This window comes from Pinus tabuliformis, chromosome X, assembly GCF_031772625.1.
Source record: "Pinus tabuliformis cultivar Carrire ecotype Pingquan chromosome X, CPIR1, whole genome shotgun sequence".
In the NCBI taxonomy this organism is placed as follows: Eukaryota; Viridiplantae; Streptophyta; class Pinopsida; order Pinales; family Pinaceae; genus Pinus; species Pinus tabuliformis.
This window is the reverse complement of record NC_142308.1, coordinates 1,020,137,272-1,020,155,804: the sequence shown is the minus strand read 5'-3', so window position 1 is coordinate 1,020,155,804 and position 18,533 is coordinate 1,020,137,272.

Below are 18,533 nucleotides of genomic sequence, written 5' to 3'. Positions count from 1 at the left end.
CCATCGACTTCTTGAACTAAAACCATTGCGATGGTTGTATCTGCTGCAGCCAGATACAGGTTAAAATCTCTTTGATAATCGGGGGCGTACATTAATGACGCTTTCATTAAGGAATCTTTTAAAGCATCAAAGGAAGCTTGCGCAACCTGATCCCAGACAAAGGGTACCTCCTTTTTCAAAAGACGTGTATAACCTTTAGCAAGTTCGGCGTAATTTGGAATGAACCTCCTCAGAAAGTTTGCTTTCCCTTGGAGTTTCTGAATCTGAAGCAAATTTGAAGGTGGAGGAAAATTTATGATTGTCTGGACCTTGCACGGGTCGAGATGAATCCCATCCTTGGAGACTACAAAGCCAAGTAAACGACCAGAACTGATGCAAAATACACATTTGTGTGGATTGAGTCGTATCTTGTAGTGTCGGCAACGTAGAAATATCGCTCTTAAATGCTGCGGATGATCAGTCCGATTTCGCGAATGAGCTGGAAGGTCGTCGAGGTATGGTTGAACGATGTTTTTGATGTCGTGGAAGGCATAATTCATTGCCCTCTGAAACGTCGCCCCTGCGTTCTTTAAACCAAAGGGTAATTTTCGATATGCGAATGTGCCCCATGGACAAATGAATGCAGTCTTTGACTGGTCCTGTGGGCGGATATTTATTTGATTATACCCGGAAAATCCATCCATGAATGAAAAGATTTCGCATTCGGCGCATTCATCAATTATCTAGTCGATGAAGGGTGTAGGGTAGTTGTCTTTCGGACAAGCTTGATTTACATCCCTATAATCGACACACACTCTAATTGTCCCTTGTTTCTTCATAACAGGGACAATATTCGATACCCAATCGGTTAGAGGAACCAGGTAGATGAAACCAGCATGGAGAAGTTTTTCGACTTCTCCCTTAATGGTAGCGGCTTTCTTGGGGTGCACCTGCCTGAGCCGTTGTCTTACCGGTTTGACATCTGGATACATCTTAATTTCGTGTTCAACGATACTTGAGTCGATGCCTGGCATTTCACTGTATGACCAAGCAAAGACATCTCTGAATTCGTGAAAAAGAGCGTTATATATTTCCAGTTCTGAAGGAGAACAACATTTGCCAACATAAATATTCTCTACAACATCTGTTTTAGTTGAGATATTTATGGCTATAGTCTCTTCAATGCTGGATAAGTTTCGCTCGGAATCCACCGTATTTACAGTATTTGATAGGAATTCAAAAACTGAAGGATGATAAAGGTCATCTTGAGTATCTTCTTCATAATCCGGAAGAAGGGAACGATGGTGGCAGTCATTCCATGGTGCCCCTTCAATCAGCATTGATTGTACAATTCCTCCGTCAGTTCCATGCACTCACGACCAAGGATCTGAAGGGGTACCATATTCTCTAGACCTATCTACCCAAACGCTTGACGAGCGTTGATTTGGGTTTGCCTCCCATGCTAGAAACATTGATTGCTATAATATTTCTATTGGGCTTGGGGGCAAAACCATTGCATGATCCATGTTGATATCGTTTTCTGGGATCTTTGTGGAAGATATCATATTGCAGGTTCCTATCGACGCTACTTCCGCCAGATTGACTGGAGGTGGAAGAGCGAAAGTTCCCATTAGTATAGGATCTTTTAGTAGGCCTACTCTGATGTTCTGAAGCGAATGGGGGCTTCCATGGATCATGGGAATGCTTCCTGTAACTTGAGAACCATTGGGGAGGAAGTTTTGTTGATCGACGATTGTAATCCCTCCTTGAAAGGGAAATGCAATCTTTCTAAAATAGGTCGACACAACAGCTGCCGTGGCATATATCCATGGTCTTCCTAGTAGGATGTTGTAATCAATATTCCCATCGATGACTTCAACATCTATTTCTACTATTTTTCCCCCTAGTTCAACTTTCAAGTTATTTAGGATACCATATGGGGTATATGTCCTTCCGTCGAATGCTTTTAATGTTGTCCAGGACTGCAACAAGGTTGTAGATCCTAAAGTTTTCCAGCAACTCATCGAAATAATACATGTAGATGCCCCCTCATCAATAATTGTTCGATGAACAGTTTTGTTGAGGGCTTTCACTTGAATAAGGAAAGCTAGTTGGGCTGGTAACTGAGGATCGTATCCTTTGTGGTCGAAGGATACAAGATTGGAATCCTTAGGATCAACTCCACCAATGGCTGATAACAAAGCCTGCCTTTGGGATGGGCAATTTTGTAGTACTTCAAGAGTCGACATAGCGGATGGTGATTGGGCCAAATCTTCCACTATGTTATAATGCTACGCCGCTCTAGCACGGGGATTAAACGTCGACTTGTGTACTACTCCCTTTGGCAGTTTTATTGTTAATTCAGGAATGATGGGTGGTACAACTTCTATCGAAGTTGTTGTCGAACTACTTGGTTGATCTTTATCCTTGTCGTTCAACAGCTGCGGATTCCCGTAATCTTTGTTCCTTGTCGAAATCAAAGCATCATTCTGCTGTTTTGAAACTGACAACATTAGCACTTAAGACGGGGAAGCATTTCCACTATCAACCAAATTTGTTCCTGGACTTGGAAACGGATCAGTTAACACAACTGAGGTTTTCGAACTCTTAAAGAATCTTTTAAGTTCAACTTTGTATGGACATTCTTTCGTCCAATGATCCTCATCACATATTTGACACCCTGAAGGGGGTTTCCTATTTCCAGGAGGGTTTGAAGAAGGTTTTGCAGGAGATGACTCGTTCTGTTTCTTCTTCTTCCCTTTGCTTTGTTTCTTCTTGCTTCCTGGTTGTTTGGTTTCTTTTCCCTTATATGTCGATACGACATTTACTTCCGAAACAAGAATTTCGTCTTTTGCATTTTGATCTGAAATCTTACGGGCCTTCTTAGATGTAGCCTTTGTCGATTTCGTGTCTACTTTGCCAATCACGCCATCGCCGGCGTGAGAGTTCCGGTCTAGGGGCGTCAGGTATTTTGTCGTAGAGCGTGCCAGACTGAGTATAGATCAAGTCCAGATATTGTGCACAAGCTATAACTTGCTCTTCCGTTACGACTCCCCCCTTTGCCACATCTTCCGTGATGGAAGGTAATAACGACTTGATAAACCATTCAGCTAATAGCTGGTCGGGAACGTACGTTTTTACCATCCTGTGACGACGTCGCCACTCATGTATATGATCAGATATGTGAGTGGCCGTTGTCTGTTTGAAGTTGGTAAGTAGTTCTGTTCCCGTTTCATACCTTATTGGTAATTGAAAATGGGTTAAAAAGGTTGTGGCTAAGGTACTGAAGTTGTCGAACGAAGCTCTCGGCAATTCAATATACCATTTTTCTGCTGGACCCGTTAACGTCCTCTGGAAGAGGCGAAGCCTTATCGAATCATCATTGAGGGTGTTTGATGAACACCATAGATGAAATGTCATCACGTGATTCGATGGATCTTCACTCGGATTTCCATTAAATTTAGGAATATCTGATGGAAGTTTATGCGGAATCGCTGGCCACCAAGGGGCGTAAGCAATTGGATCGTTTGTTAACCGGTGTAAATCAGGTAACTCTAAAGTTTCCACGAATGGTAACTGTTGATTCAGGTTAGGTGAAGCATACCCAGGATACGATGGGATTGCCTGAGCAGTTGGTCTTTGCATGCCAGCATAATGCAGTTGATGCTGGTATGACTGATACGGTTGGTGGACATGACCATTGTAAAATGGTTGATTTTGACCGTTTTGAATGTACGGCTGTCCACTGTTCGCAAAGATCTGCTGCTCAGTACCTTGGTATACTTGTTGGAATTGTGGTTGTTGGTATTGCACCAGCCACAGTTGTGAAGCCATGTGCTGTTGCGCTATACTAACCGTTGGACCAAGGTGTGGGGTAATTGTACCCGTCTGGACCTGTGTCGCCCCATTAGTTGGTGATTGTGGTTGAGTCACAGGGTCAAGGGGCTGTTGCATTACAACCTGAGAAATATGAGGTTGGCACACAACAGGCAGCGTTTGAACTTGTGACACCGTCACAATAGCTGGTGTAGTCGGGATGTTCGACATAGGTACACATTGTTGCATTGAATACACAACTCTTGGTTGTTGAGGTAGCATAGGTACCCAACCACTTGAGGTGATTCCAGTGGAAGCTGAATATTGTTGTGAACTCCCGTATGGATATCCTCCCGGAGGGGGTAATGAAAGGGCATACTGCCCCCCATACGGTGGTAATCCGGAACTCGAGGGGATTGTCTGCCCTTGGGGACCGGATTGCCCAAATTGACCTCCAAATGGATCAATTTGTTGAGACTCAACATAAGAGTTACCGGATATTATTCCGGTTGAACAAACAGGAACAGACCATACTGTCGAAATAGCCCCTGAGTGGGCTCCTTCTAGCGGTTGAGAGATAGTAGGGACAGATGGTATGCCGGTGAACATTGTCGGAGTGGCGGCAGGAAGTTCTGCTGTCGCTGTGTCAGTTGACACAGTCCTAGACGTTGACGGTTGTTCAGACATTTGGAGTCTATCCAAAAGATTACCTAGCGATTCTACAGGAACTTCCACTGGTGGTAGACTAACTTCTGATGAAGAAGGATATAGAGTGACCCCGACTCCAAGGTGCGTTGGAGTACTTGATTGAGGATCTTCTACAATTTCTTCAATTGCAATCAAACCAGGTGGAAGGGGAAGACTGTCAGGTCAGTAAAAAATTTCTGGTGCCGAAGAAGGGGTGGAATCGACAACGACAGATGTTTGAGGAGCAAGACTTTCCGAACCGGTTGTAACTGGTTCAGTAACACAAGTGTTTACTCTCAGACTAGGATCAGTATCACTGTCCCTCTGTGGCTGTTGAACTTCTTCTGTAGAGGCAGGGTTCCCAGAAATATTTGGAGTAACTAGAATCTCGGATGTTGTTGGAACACTTGTTCTAACTTTAATAGGATATTTGGAACCGGTTAAATGAGTTCTCTTTGTCCGTACTGGTTTCGATTCCGGAGACAAAGATGGTTGACTCGTAAGCCTCCGCGAACGACAGGGTTTCAATTGACTTTCTTCCACGATTGCGGATTACTCGATCAACTAAAATACAAAAGGGGAAATATGTTTCCGAATTAAATGAATTTTAGACGCTTTAGACACAACTTGCTTTTTCAGTTTTTAAGAGTCAAGAAAAAACAAAAGATGACTCTAGTCTCCTTCGATTTTTAATGAGCCTGAAGTGACAAGTGCTAAGATGGACCTTTTCCGTTAAGGAGTCGGAAAAGGAACGAAAGGGACTGCTCTGGAGATCTAGGTAGAGGGTGTGCCAAACCAATCACGAAACTGTAGAATACGTTTTACGGTACGGCAGTCAATCTTCCCGAATGCTGTGTTCGGTGCATTGCGATCAGTAGGGCGGCCGACACGGCTTCCTATGGATAAAAGGTTTTAAGCCTATAGGGGTCTCCCAATATATACTCGATGGTACGTGGGAGCACAATCCGTACTAGCACTTATCGTCTCACAGTGGAGGAATCACCTAACCATCAGTGAAGACAACAGTTACCAGGCTTTACGACGTCGGAACACGTCTCTAGCGTAGACCTCTATGTTGTGCGTTAAGTTCCAAAGCGTTGTTAGGTTCATTCAATTTATTTTAAGTTGATCTTTCTTAGAAGTTTGCCTTTTTAGATCACCATGAGATGTAGATGTAATTCCTAAATGCAATCTAAAGATGATAAGCAAGCATTTATCTCTTTTTAGCAATGAAAATCCTAGCTACAAGGGGAAAAGAAAGACACAATCTTTTCTCAAAGAGCAAAGAGCACACTGTAAATGCACTTTTCCTAAATCAAACCATACAAACTATCAATATGCAAATGCACAAATGCATGTATTTGTTTTCACTTTCTTAATATTGATGCCTAAAAAGAAAGTTGATGTACAAATCTGAATTTGCTTTCAAGTGAAAAACACAAACAAGCTTCTTTTTCGAAATCAAAAAGGTAGAGAAGATTACGACACTTTATGATTCTGAAATAAACACTCGTTTTGACACTAGAAAGAGACAAATTCAAACCAAAGCAAAAGTAAAAAGTATAATCAACTATCAACAGCAAAGAAACTTTCTCCTAAGATCAAAATCGACACTTACGACAGATCTAAATCTAAGGACGACAGTATGACTATTTTACTTTTCAATGGAAAACTGTAAATGATGTAACAAATACACAAAGAACACCTACAGTCTTTTTGTACAAAGGAGGCGGAATTAAGGCAAAGAAAAGGGGTTTTCAGATAGGTACACACACTGATAACAGGATGCAAAAATAAGAGATAAAACTGAACAAAGTGATGCAAAGAACCTCTGTTGCACAGGGCAAGGGCTGATCAGCGCACCTGTTGCACAGAGAAACTGAATTGCAGCGCAGGTAGCCCTCTCGGGACCTGCGTTGAAATGCAGAACCTCTTCACAGAGCCTGCGCTGGGGCAGAAACGAGACTTCTATCCGGGTTCTGGGTCACGGTTTGCAGTTTAATCTATGGATTTTGGCCGAGTAAAAGCATCAGTAAGGTACAATTAGAGGGATGATTTAAAGGAGGACTAAGAGCTATCAAAAAGGGCAATTAGAGCATTTATGGATCAGCTGTTCAAATCATAAACAAATCCAGTGGGTGGATTGAAGTAGCAACTACTTTGCATTTGATAATGGCAAATGCAGTTCGATTGCTACTTCCGTGTTTATGAAGCAAACAATAAGAGAAACACAAACAAACTAACTAGACACGATCCCCAGTGGAGTCGCCATTTTGTTGTTGGGAAAAGTATCTACTCAGAACGCCCCTATCCCACTCTAAGGTGTGACAGTGCCTTAGCAACAAACAAGGAAAACTACTTCCGTATTCTTCTTTATGAAATGCAAACGAAGAGGAAGGATAAACTAACCTGTGTCTTGCGCTAGTTTGTTGATCCAATCGCTCTCCTCTTCGACAGCTTCCAGCTACCTGCTCCCTTACTGGCCCAACTTCACCAAGTTCCTGCAAGATCACAGAAGAGAGAAACTACACAAAGACATAGATTTACATTCATAAATAGCTTAGGATTAGATTTAAGCTAAACATGCAAATATAACAAAACATCATTGATACACAAGCATGTAGGAGAAACTCAAATAGTTTTATTGATATAATAAGAAGATCCAGGAGGAGATACAACCAAGTGAGTCCCGATCCAGCATCTACCTCCCAGCAAAGGAATCCCTTCCTCACCTCCAACAAAGCATAAATCACCCAATGCACTAATCTCAATCTCAAAACCAACAACAATTCTCTGCAAAGTACAAAATTCCAGCCTCTGGATCTCTGGGATGAGGGATCCATATATAGATGTAAGTAGAGAGGATGAGTCAGCTTATGTTTTGACTTGTGGCTTCTCTCTGTCAGTTCTTGCTTCCACTTGGAGGCTGAGAGCCTCTTACTCATCCTTGGTCGTGTTAGCGCTTGAGATTTCACCCTAGGCTGAGGAAGGTAAACCTTCAAGGCAACATCAAACCATTTCACCTCGTAGCTAGCCCTACGGGGTATGAGAAGGCTCGCTCCGGTCAATCTCGATAGATCTTCAAATGGAAGGAGATGACCAACAAGTTAACATTGATATTAGGCTAGTAAACTGATAAGGAGGGTTGATTTAAAGTTTTTGGGGTTTTTGGTGGCAATTGGAGGGAGTGCAATTCAGGGTGTGGGGATTGAGCTCAGTTTTTGCAGGTGGGTCTTTGGGGCAAGGAAGGAGTTTGTGCTGATGCCTTAAGCTGAGATGAATGATCAAGGAAGAAAGAGAGGGAGCTAAAGAGGGCAAACAATGACTTTGAATCCTCTTTAGACAGTGGAAAACATAAATATTAAACAAAATTGAAAGCTGAGCATGGCATGCATGAATTCAAACTTTATCACTTCTTTTGTTTAATTAGCAGCAATAGAATAAGAGATGGAACACATAAACACACTTACAATGACAAGTAGGAAACACACCATCAACACAATAATCCACAAGAATCCACAATGATGTCTGCAAAACCCTGGCCTTCCTTTTCCTCAAATTGCAGAGATACAAGTAAAATATACAATAGAGCTTCTCCCTCAAGAGTCCAACCTCTCCAACCATGAAAATGATTGAGAAAATACATAATATAGGCAAGCCAACCTCTTTCCCCACCTCTAGGGGTCGAGCTCAGCTTCCTAGGATCTGTTTGAACTGATTCTAAACTAAGCACTAGATAATAGGTAGTCAAACAACTTGCCTCTATTACTTAGCTAACTCATCCATGCATTAATTATTCACTTTTTACATCAAGGAAACTTCTAGAAGTGTTAAAGAGAGATAAAATCTATCAATGTGCCATGAAAATTATACATTCATCCATCATCTACAAGCATTAAGAATCAACCATAGTAAAAACTGAGTTTTGCAGGCTGAAATGGTCAAACTGGCAAAAGTTCCCTGAGTGGTCGCGCGCATTGGCAGCTGTGTTTGAGGGCCTTCCTGGTGTCCAAATCAGGTACAAGATAGCTCATTGGAAAGGTCTGTGAGTCTACTTTCCAACCCAACTAGAATTTCTGAATTTGGTGTTGATTTGACCCCTCAAAAGTCATTTCTCCCAAGACAGCTTTCTGCAACTCAAAAAGTGGGCAGAAAGTCAAAATCTGCATGTATTTTAAGCTTTTGGAGGCCCAAATCTCCATAAAAATTTGACCCCATGCATAGGCAAGTGTATTTTTGCATGAAAATTCCAAAAATGCAAAGTTTTTCTCATTCTGAGCTGTCTCCACGAGTGGTCGCGCCAGTGTAAAATTTGCACTGCGGAGGAGGGCTCGAGTGGTCGCGCACCCTGCCCGAGTGGTCGCGCACCAGAGAAACTCTCCAATTTCACTGCAATTCGACCTCCTTCACTATTTTCGCCCTCTTTCTCCTCTTTTTTAGCTCATAGAGGCATAATGAAATGTTTAGAGGGAAATTTAGCTCTTGTAGGTTGAATTTGAAAAAATTAAATCACAAAACCCACTCTCTAATGTTCTATTTTGGCATTCACTTTAACACTGTTTCTTGAGTTGTTTTGTCCTGAATTTAGCTTTTGAGGCACTTTAACTCCGTTCTTTTTGCAGGTTGACCATCTGATGGACTCTGGCGAGGAGACCAGGGTTATTGCCGGCATTTTGAAAACTTTTGAAATTTTCCTTATTTTTTTGCAAATATTACATGACCTTGGGTTTAAAAACAGGGTTTTTAAATCCAAGGTATAAATGATCTGTACCTGATGAAAAATATCAATGGAACATATGTACAAACCTCCTTCTGGCTTGTTGGGCACTCATGGACCTTTGACTCGTGACCTTGCAGTGATTTTTGACCAAAACCCTAGACCTAAGGCTTGGGACCTCAAGACAAAAATAAAAACAAGTATGACCCAACCTCATTATGATATGACCTGATCCAGCAAAGCCAAGAAGGGAACAAGGACCAGCTCCTCCATCAGTTTTATGGCATGCCTAACGGGATGCAAAACTGACACTGATGAGACACCTACCTATGCATATGCAAAGATCTTTTGATCACTGATGGAGGGCTCAAGACCGACACTAACAGGTCGAACTCAGTGAGGCAAGTGTCATTGGAGAAGATTCTGGAAGCTTCCATTGTCTCTCCACCTCGTTGAATGACTCTGCCACTTGTCATTTCCCACTCAATGCACCTGGGTAGTGCATTCAAGTGCGTTGCAACGCACCTAGCCAGTGTATTTGGGTGATTTGCAACGCAGCCAGCTAGTGGAGCATCTGAATTGATCCTGATTTGACTAGTTCTGAGTAGTTTTTGGTGGAGAACTTCTGGGAGAAGCTGTCATTGGTTGACCTTGTTCCTCTAGGGGTAGGAACAACACTTTTAGGGACTTTGGATCCCTTGGATTATGGACATTTCATGCTTAGAGATGTAAGGCACAAAAATGTCTATAACAATCCCAATAACCCATACATGAATTTATTTTACAATGATTTCAACAAGGGTATTTTCATGACCTTTACATAAAGAGACATACATGACATGTAACCATAAACATGAATCTCAACAATGAAGTATCCTTTGTAAAAAAATTGTGTTAATCATCAACAACCACCATGCTTCAAATAGGTATCTATAACATAATCATCTGAAAACAGTAACATAAATAATAAAAGCATGAACATCCTCATCATTAAGTAGAAACAATCTCTCCAATATCATCAACATGTGACCAAAGATGCAATGCTTCCAAGCATCACCTAGCAATTGTAGCAGAAGCATAAGGTTATGCAATAAAGTTATGTCAGCAACTCATCCCCTTGACCTCATGTCATCAAGGTTAGAACACTCTCTCCACATACAGGAAGATCCACAATACTCAAGAAACAATATCAATCTCTTGAACCACAACACTATAGGTATCATATACATGTATCAACAACATATGCGCAAACAAAGAGTACCTCCAACATCACAAGCCATTGAGTAGAATAGAACTGATCAACTACATCATCAACCAACATCTTAAGAGAACATAGCATACATATCTTCCTTATTAAATGTATCAAGTAGGATTAAGGCACCATTAATAACTTCACCGAATACAATCCAAGAATCCATGGCATAGAGACATTAACATGTATTTTCAATAGTAAGATTGATGACAACAATAATCACCATGAAATCATCATAGGAAACACCATGCAATAAGGAGTTCTCAAAAGTTCATAACGCCAACAATGAATCATTAGAAGCAAGAAGTTTCTCCCCCTGAACCTGTGCCAACTCTTCACCATCAATTATGATCATATTATATCCATCTCATCAGTCAACAAATGTACCAAGGAACCATTTCAACAACAACAACAATATAATATTTTGTGACAACTCCTAAACTCATCACAAACCGACATTATTCAAAGAGACATATGGGCATCATTATCAAACTACAACAAATCAATGTCAAAACTAGAAAGCCAATAATGAACTGATGAAACATATGAGAAGCTCCCCCTGAATTCGTGCCACTTCATTTTCATCATAAAGAAGCATACACAATTGTCTAGATCAAAAGCCACGTAAACGCACAACTGTCTTTCATAAGAACCACGTAAAAAAATACAAACTACTCATTTTTATAGCCACAACTCCCCCTGAACATATCATGTCTATTCGTGTTCACATTCTCTTCATCAATGCAACATCAGTAATATAAAAATTGTAAAAACATATGAAATCATGATGCAAATACACGTGCATAGCTCTCCTTGAGATCATACACCATTGAACCTGTGGACTTGATAGTCATTATCTATTCTTGATGAGGTTATGTATCTCACATTCACTTCTATAGTCACTGTTAGAAGTATGCTTTAAGAACAATGGACTGTAGTAGGGATAATCTTCCCAACGTCTCTTACTGTTGTTCATTCTTCCTCTAAATATTCTTGCAATTTCGGGTCATGTGTTCAATATTTTGTTGTTTAAACCATCTCTTGTAGTTGGAGGCTTGTGAGTTTCTATTCCAATCACTTGACTTGCAATTAGTGGCCTTATGCAAATGAATTATAAGTGAAATAATATCCATAAAACCATATTTTATACTCGGGGATTGATCTTGAAAAACTTGATACAATTTTCCTTGATCTTGATGTTTTCATATCTGATGAGTGAATTGATTCATTCTTTTGTGGATCCTTATCATATTGTGGATATCCAATGCTTGTCTTGATTAGAGGAGAGCATTGTGAATTAATAATATTTTCTAGTGATTCATATGCCTTTACCCATTTGCTTATTTTCTCATAATCTTCTCTTAGAGTCACAATTTCAGTTTCTAACTTTTCACAATGCCTTTCCTTATATTGAAGTTGTTTTGTTAAGTATTTTGTTCTTCTATTGGTTTCTATTAATTGAGACTTTAGCAAGTTCATTTCCTTGACCATACTACTTTCTTTTGTTTCCAATTCTTTGTTTACATTCCCGAGTCTATCAATTTCCTTCAGTGTTTTTAGTAAATCATCTTCTTTACAACTATCTGATTCACTATTTGATTGATCTTCAAGAGCCATAAGTATTTTGTAACTATTGGTATAATATGAATCTATGTTTTCCTAATCGTGAGATGTGTTTTGACTATCTTCATTAGAATAAAAAAATTTCTTGGTAGAATACTTCATTTTCGTATTTTTCTTGTCAACATCCTTTCATTTTCCTTCCTTATCTTGATTTTTTTTATATGTATATTTGGATGCATAGTGACCTACTCTTCATAAGTAAAATATTTAAAGGGAAGCTTACCTATGAATTTAGTAGTCCCCATTTGCAATTTTCTCACAAAATTCGCTTCTTCCTCATCTAAAATGTAACTTGTATCTTTAGGCTTTTCTTTTTCTTTCCCTTTGTATGTGGCCTTGAAGGCTGCTTCTCTAATACCTAATGTATCCCCTTTTCTCATCTCATAAGCTGTCAAGATACCATGGGTTGTTCAAGGATAATATTCTTCAAATCTTGTGTTTCTTCAATGACTGAGACTTTGACATCGAACTTTGGGGTTAGTGATCTCAAAATATTTTCAATAATAGTTGATTCCTTTAATTCATCACGAAGATCTTTCATTGTGTTAACAATGAAATCTACTCTGAGGAAAAAGTTTCCAATGCTTTCATCATCATGCATTTTAATAGATTCATACTAAATTATGTATGATTGAAGTTTAGCAATTTTTACCTTAGTGTCACCTCCATATATTTGGATAACACATATTGGCTTTGTGGTGCTCAACTACATGACTTTCACAAAATCAGATTTTTCAAATCCTCCCAAGATAACATTTATTTCATTTGCATTGTTCTCATACTGCTTCTTTCTTGCATTATCTATGGGAATGGAGGCTAGATATTGATATCCACCTTCAATCGCTACCCATACATCAACTCCTAGTGCCTGCAAATATGATCTCATTCTGACCTTCCAAAACATAAAGTTAGTTCCATTAAAAAAGGTGGCTATGTGGAAAATACTCCTTCCATATTGCTTCTCCCTTTAGATCTCCCTTAAACCAATCAAAATTCTTTTGAGGGACCTGGTCTAATACCAATTGTTAGGAAAATACTGGGGGGGGGATGGATCAATATTTTTAACTTTAATTTAACCTTTAAATTCAAATTCAGGATTTTGTACGTTACTATTATTTAAGAAACATGTGTTTGTACGCTACTTCAGTGAATGCGAACTGTGTATATCTAGATTACTAACTTCTCATAAATTTCTTACGATGTTTATCTTTAATAGTGCATTATTAATTCATTATTCATTTAGTATGCAGTAACCATGAGTAGTAAAAAACAGATAAACCATAACAAATAAGAAACACATCAATCACATATGGGCAATGAGATTTTAGGTGGAAATCCATTGTGGGAGAAAACATTGCAGTCATTGTATCTATCTTCTTCTTTTATTACAAAAAAGTATTCATTACATCTTGTACTGACACAAACACTTACCAGCATGCTAGCTACTACTTGAAGGAGGCTAAAACCTCCACTCATTCTCTACTTCCCACCAGAAGAGAGCTACAACCCCCTAATCCTATTTACCGGCTCCTACCGAAAGGGAGCTCCTACCAACTGAACAAGTTTACCAGCGACCACTAGAAGGTGTAACACCCTCCTCCCACATTTACGCAAGCTAATCGGTCCACCGGGGTAAAAATGTGATGAAGAGTTACTGTGATATGATTCAAATTCCCATATACAGTTAAGGAAACGGAACCGACAAGAAAAGACCAATATGACCTTCCTTAGAAGCTACAAAACCTTCCGAAGCCAACTAACCCCTCTAGGTGTCCAATCCCTGAGACAACTTGATGTTATGTTGAACTAGACCCCCAGTCACTCCCATGAAAATCCTTCCATGTGGCTGAGACCCTTAAGTTTCTCCAACAACAAGGCATCCATGTAACTGCAACCTTTTTCAGGGAGTTCTATACCAACGACCCCAAATTCTGAGCTACTTTTACAAAGCTAGGACTCGGGCCTCTGCCCAAAACTTAATGAAACTCATAGAAATAATAAATAACATTGAAATAAGGATACTAATGAGAAATATTGAACAAGGAATTGACCTGATCCCTACCAGCCATGACAGGAATTCTATCAAACATATCATAAACATGTAATGTACAGGTAATAAATACACATATGAACATAGGGGTTTCATACTTATTTGAGATTCATCAAAAGGGACTGATGCCTCCTCATAGTAACTGTAATATAATCTATTAGGCCATGCAGCCATTAAAATTTCATCTACTAATCAAACATGATGAGAGCCATAATTCAGGTTTGTCATAAAACATGCTTATAACCATCAAATAACCAGAGAAATATCAATAATGAAACCACCATTAAAGCCACATAATGACAAGCACATTTACTCATGAAATACCAAAGGAAAAGGAGCTTATATTAACATATGAAAATCCAACAGAGTCAAGGACTTCCATGTACCACCTGACCATAGATTGGGCTTAACCAAATCTCTCTTTCAACCAATCAACCTCGTGCCATATTCCAAGCATGAATGTGGGATCTCATCGAATAAACCAAGAACACCAAACTAGGGCTTCCAAAGGCCAAACCACCTCAACCCTCAACCAATGGTTCCACCTGATGGTTAGACATCACTAACCATCACCAGATCAGTCTCCACCCAAGCTGCCCAGGGATCCAAAGTGTTTGTTCCAACCAAGGCTTCCAGGACTAGTAACTCAACCCACAGTTGTTGTCGGGCTCCAGAGCATTTTTCCAATCAAGGCTTCTAGGAGTAGTAACTCAACCCACTAGGGGCTCTAGAGAATTTTTCCAACCAAGGCTTCCAGGATTAGTAACTCAACCCAAGTTGTTACAAGGCTTCCATAAGGTTTGTCCAACCAAGGCTCTAGACCCACTAATAACTCAACCCACAGCCATAAGGAACATGATCACCAATCAAAAAACAAAAGGGAAAACCCCCAACACTATGACTATCCAGGAAATGGAAAGCCTAGGAAAAACCACTGTCAATCTAGGTAATCCTCCATGCCAATGATAGATCACAACCAAACAACCACATGCATGTGCCATGCATGCCAAAACTAGAAATTAAATCATACATGAAACTCAGTAACTGCAAAGAAAACATATTGTAGCTGCTGATCCCACTATCACCTTGCACTTTCCTACTTTTCCTTTACCTTCTTGCTCCAACTCCCAATTATGCCACAATGCTCCAAGAGTGCTCCAAGAAAAATCTAAGTGTGCAAGAATATGAGAGAGAGAATAGAGGAGAGAGCTCCAAGCTCAAACTGACAAAAGCTTAAACTGACCTCAAAATCCTTTTATCATTGAGGCCTCTAATTCCTTCATTTTCCTTCAATTTCCTTCTCATGTAAATATGTGACCTTTCACCTTCCTTTTCTCCTATTTTCCTTTATTTTCATAAATAAATTCGCAATTAATGCCTCTTTTCCTTTTCCAATTTCCTTAGCCATAATAAACTGAAAGTGACATCCACTAGGATGTTTTACCCACCATTAAACTTGGAATACATGTCCCATGAACTTGGTCTTATTTTGGATTTATTAACTTTATTACATGGATTTTTGACTAGGGCTGTTACAAAAGGAAGTTATGACTCCCTCACTAAAGGCTCCAACCCTCAACACCTTGTGGACCATGTTTCACAATATTTCATATTGGATCCACTTGAATTAAAGAATCATCAAAACTTTTAGGCCACATTTTCATCATATTTTCATGCTAGACCCGCAACCAACATTATGCTTAATACCAATTAACCACTCTAAAACCAAATACTAAATCAAATCATCTAATCAATGAAAAACCCAAGATGCCATTATAAATCATAGAATATTGAATCAATACTAAATCATCATAACCATATCATACTAATGCACAACCACCCATTAATATACCAAGAAATAAATCAATCCACTGAGTAATCAGTCATGAATAAAGATAATAACCACATTGTCATCAACATAATCAGCGAAAACCCTGATCAGATTTACTATAGAATATATACGCGATTGTTATGAAGAAAACCCACATATATACACGCTTCCTCTCCATATAACTAGCATACAAATCTCATATTATTGGACACTGTTGGGCATGGGATCCCCCAAGGGAAGTTTTGGGGCTAAAAGCCCAGATTTTGGCTAAAAAGTGTAAATCCAATGTAAATACTCCGCATTTTGTGGGTGCAGAGCGCAAAGTTGTAAATGAGTCATAGGGTTGTCTACCCTCAATTTTGTAATGTAATGTCGGCTTTAGAGATCTACCCATGGTCTGCAGACCATGGGATTGTATAAATAGAGAAAGGCTCTAAGTAGTTGAAATAATCATATAGAGTTAGAATGATGATGGAATAGAAGGATAGCGGAAGATCTAAGTGTAGATTCGAGTCTTTGGGTCGTAGAGTAGGAGAAGGCTCTGCAGCTGAGTGCGCAGAGGCCTAGTAGTCCGCAGCTGAGTGCGCGGAACCCTGCAACTGAGTGCGTAGGGCAAGTTGAGTCCATAACCATTGACGCATTAATAAAGAGAAGTTTTATACCATTCCTATGTATTCATTTACTATTTTTTCATTGAATGTATTGGGTATAAATTACGTTTCTATTGTTTATATGATGCGCAAGCATATATGATTGTGCTGATTAAGTAAATGTGAGATAAAGTATCTGTTACGCAAAGTTAACTAACATTTGTAAGAACATAAGCAAGATCCATAGTGTAACTTGGGGAAATAGCTTAGATTGCTGCCATAAGTAGTGTGAAAGCACCTCAGCCCCTGGTGAGGGTTGCACAAAGGCGGTTATAATAGATCGCGAAGGTATCGCAGGTCAGGATAGTGCGTGAAGTAACCTGCGCGAAGGTAGGCACAGTTGGACTAAATCGACCCCTCAGACATCTCCAGGGTGCGGAAACTTGGTTCTAGCATCCCCCCATAGTGCTTCGTGTGAGACTTCAGTCCGCGTACCGTGGGCTGATGCCGAAAGGGCCAGTAGTGTAGGGATTTGTTTAGCTAATTAACTCCGAACCTAGGTCAGGCCCATCAAGCCAACAAATGGTTCCATTGCCGGGACCGGAATTTGCATAGAGATTTATGATGTCGTATCATTGGAATCCAACTAAGAAGGAAATTAAACGTTGGTTGGACAGGAGGATTTACGAGTTCGTGGCACAAGAGAATAGGAACCTACGACTGACAAAAGAAGAGTGTTTAGACTACTACTTGTACACATATATCCATGAAATCTTCTTCATGTATTTTCCTACTGAGCTGTACGAGTGGATCGCGAAGCTATTAGATAGCCAAGGAAGGTGGAAGATCGACGGTCCTATTGTGTGGACCACAGAGTTGGTGCACAGATTGGAAGCATCAGAGGATTAGATTGCACGTGTTGTTGATCACTGGTTTGATTGGATTATAGGAGGATTCATTATTGAGTTCGCGGTAGACACTTTAGTCAGTTATAGCGAGGTAGAGCGATGCTTTCTCAAAGGACCACTAGGTAAGTACGTAAAGTCTTTGAATACTTGGATTAAAATGCTATTGTGTGAAAAGAGGGTTATGCAATTACCTTGATGTTTGGAGCTACGCGAAGTGGAAAAAATTACAGGAACGAAGGAAATAAGGGACCAGAAACTATCCCCTTGATTTCACCTCCATGAGGGGATGAGGAATAACTCGCAAAGGTCTCGCCATGAAGTGCGATCCATCTGATAAGGCAAAGAATTCAGCGAATACCACCCCACCCACACCATCACCAACTTCATTGCTTTCACCTCCGTCTTCACCCGTACCACCTCAGCCACCAACGCGAGTCAATATGGCAAGCACGATAAAGTTTCTTGTGTTCAAGGGAGTGGGAAATGAGGATCCAGACCAATTTTGGTTCATCATATGAGCCGTATGGGAAGCGCAGGGAGTTATAGATGGAAATATAAAGAAAGTGACACTGGTTAGCGCCTTGCAGGACCGCGCGCTGACTTGGTATATTAAGCACTCCAATGATAATCCAAATGCGGGAATTGTGGATATCCAAGCAGTGCTAAACAAAGAATTTAGCAGGCTAAAGTCTGAAGCATAGTCGATCATTAGGTTCAAAGAAATCATGATGCTACCAAGCAAAACTCCTTGGGAGTTGGATCAGAGGTTGAAGTGTACGATTCGCGAAGCTAATATGAATCTGAAGGATGGACAACATTGTGAATGGTTTGTAGCATCGCTAACACCACATTTAAGGAGCGCACTATCATAGCAGAAGTTAATGACTCAGGCAGAGTCCTTAGAGATTGCGATGAGGCTGCATGAGACCCCGATGCAAGATCCTAACTTGGGAGTTCAGCAGATCCACGTGCAGCTGAAAAACTTATGCCTTGAGATGTAGAGTCTGAAACAGGATAGGACAACTCTCTCGGAAGTGCGTGAAGAGGTGTGGTGCGTAAAATGCAAGGGTCAGGGTCATG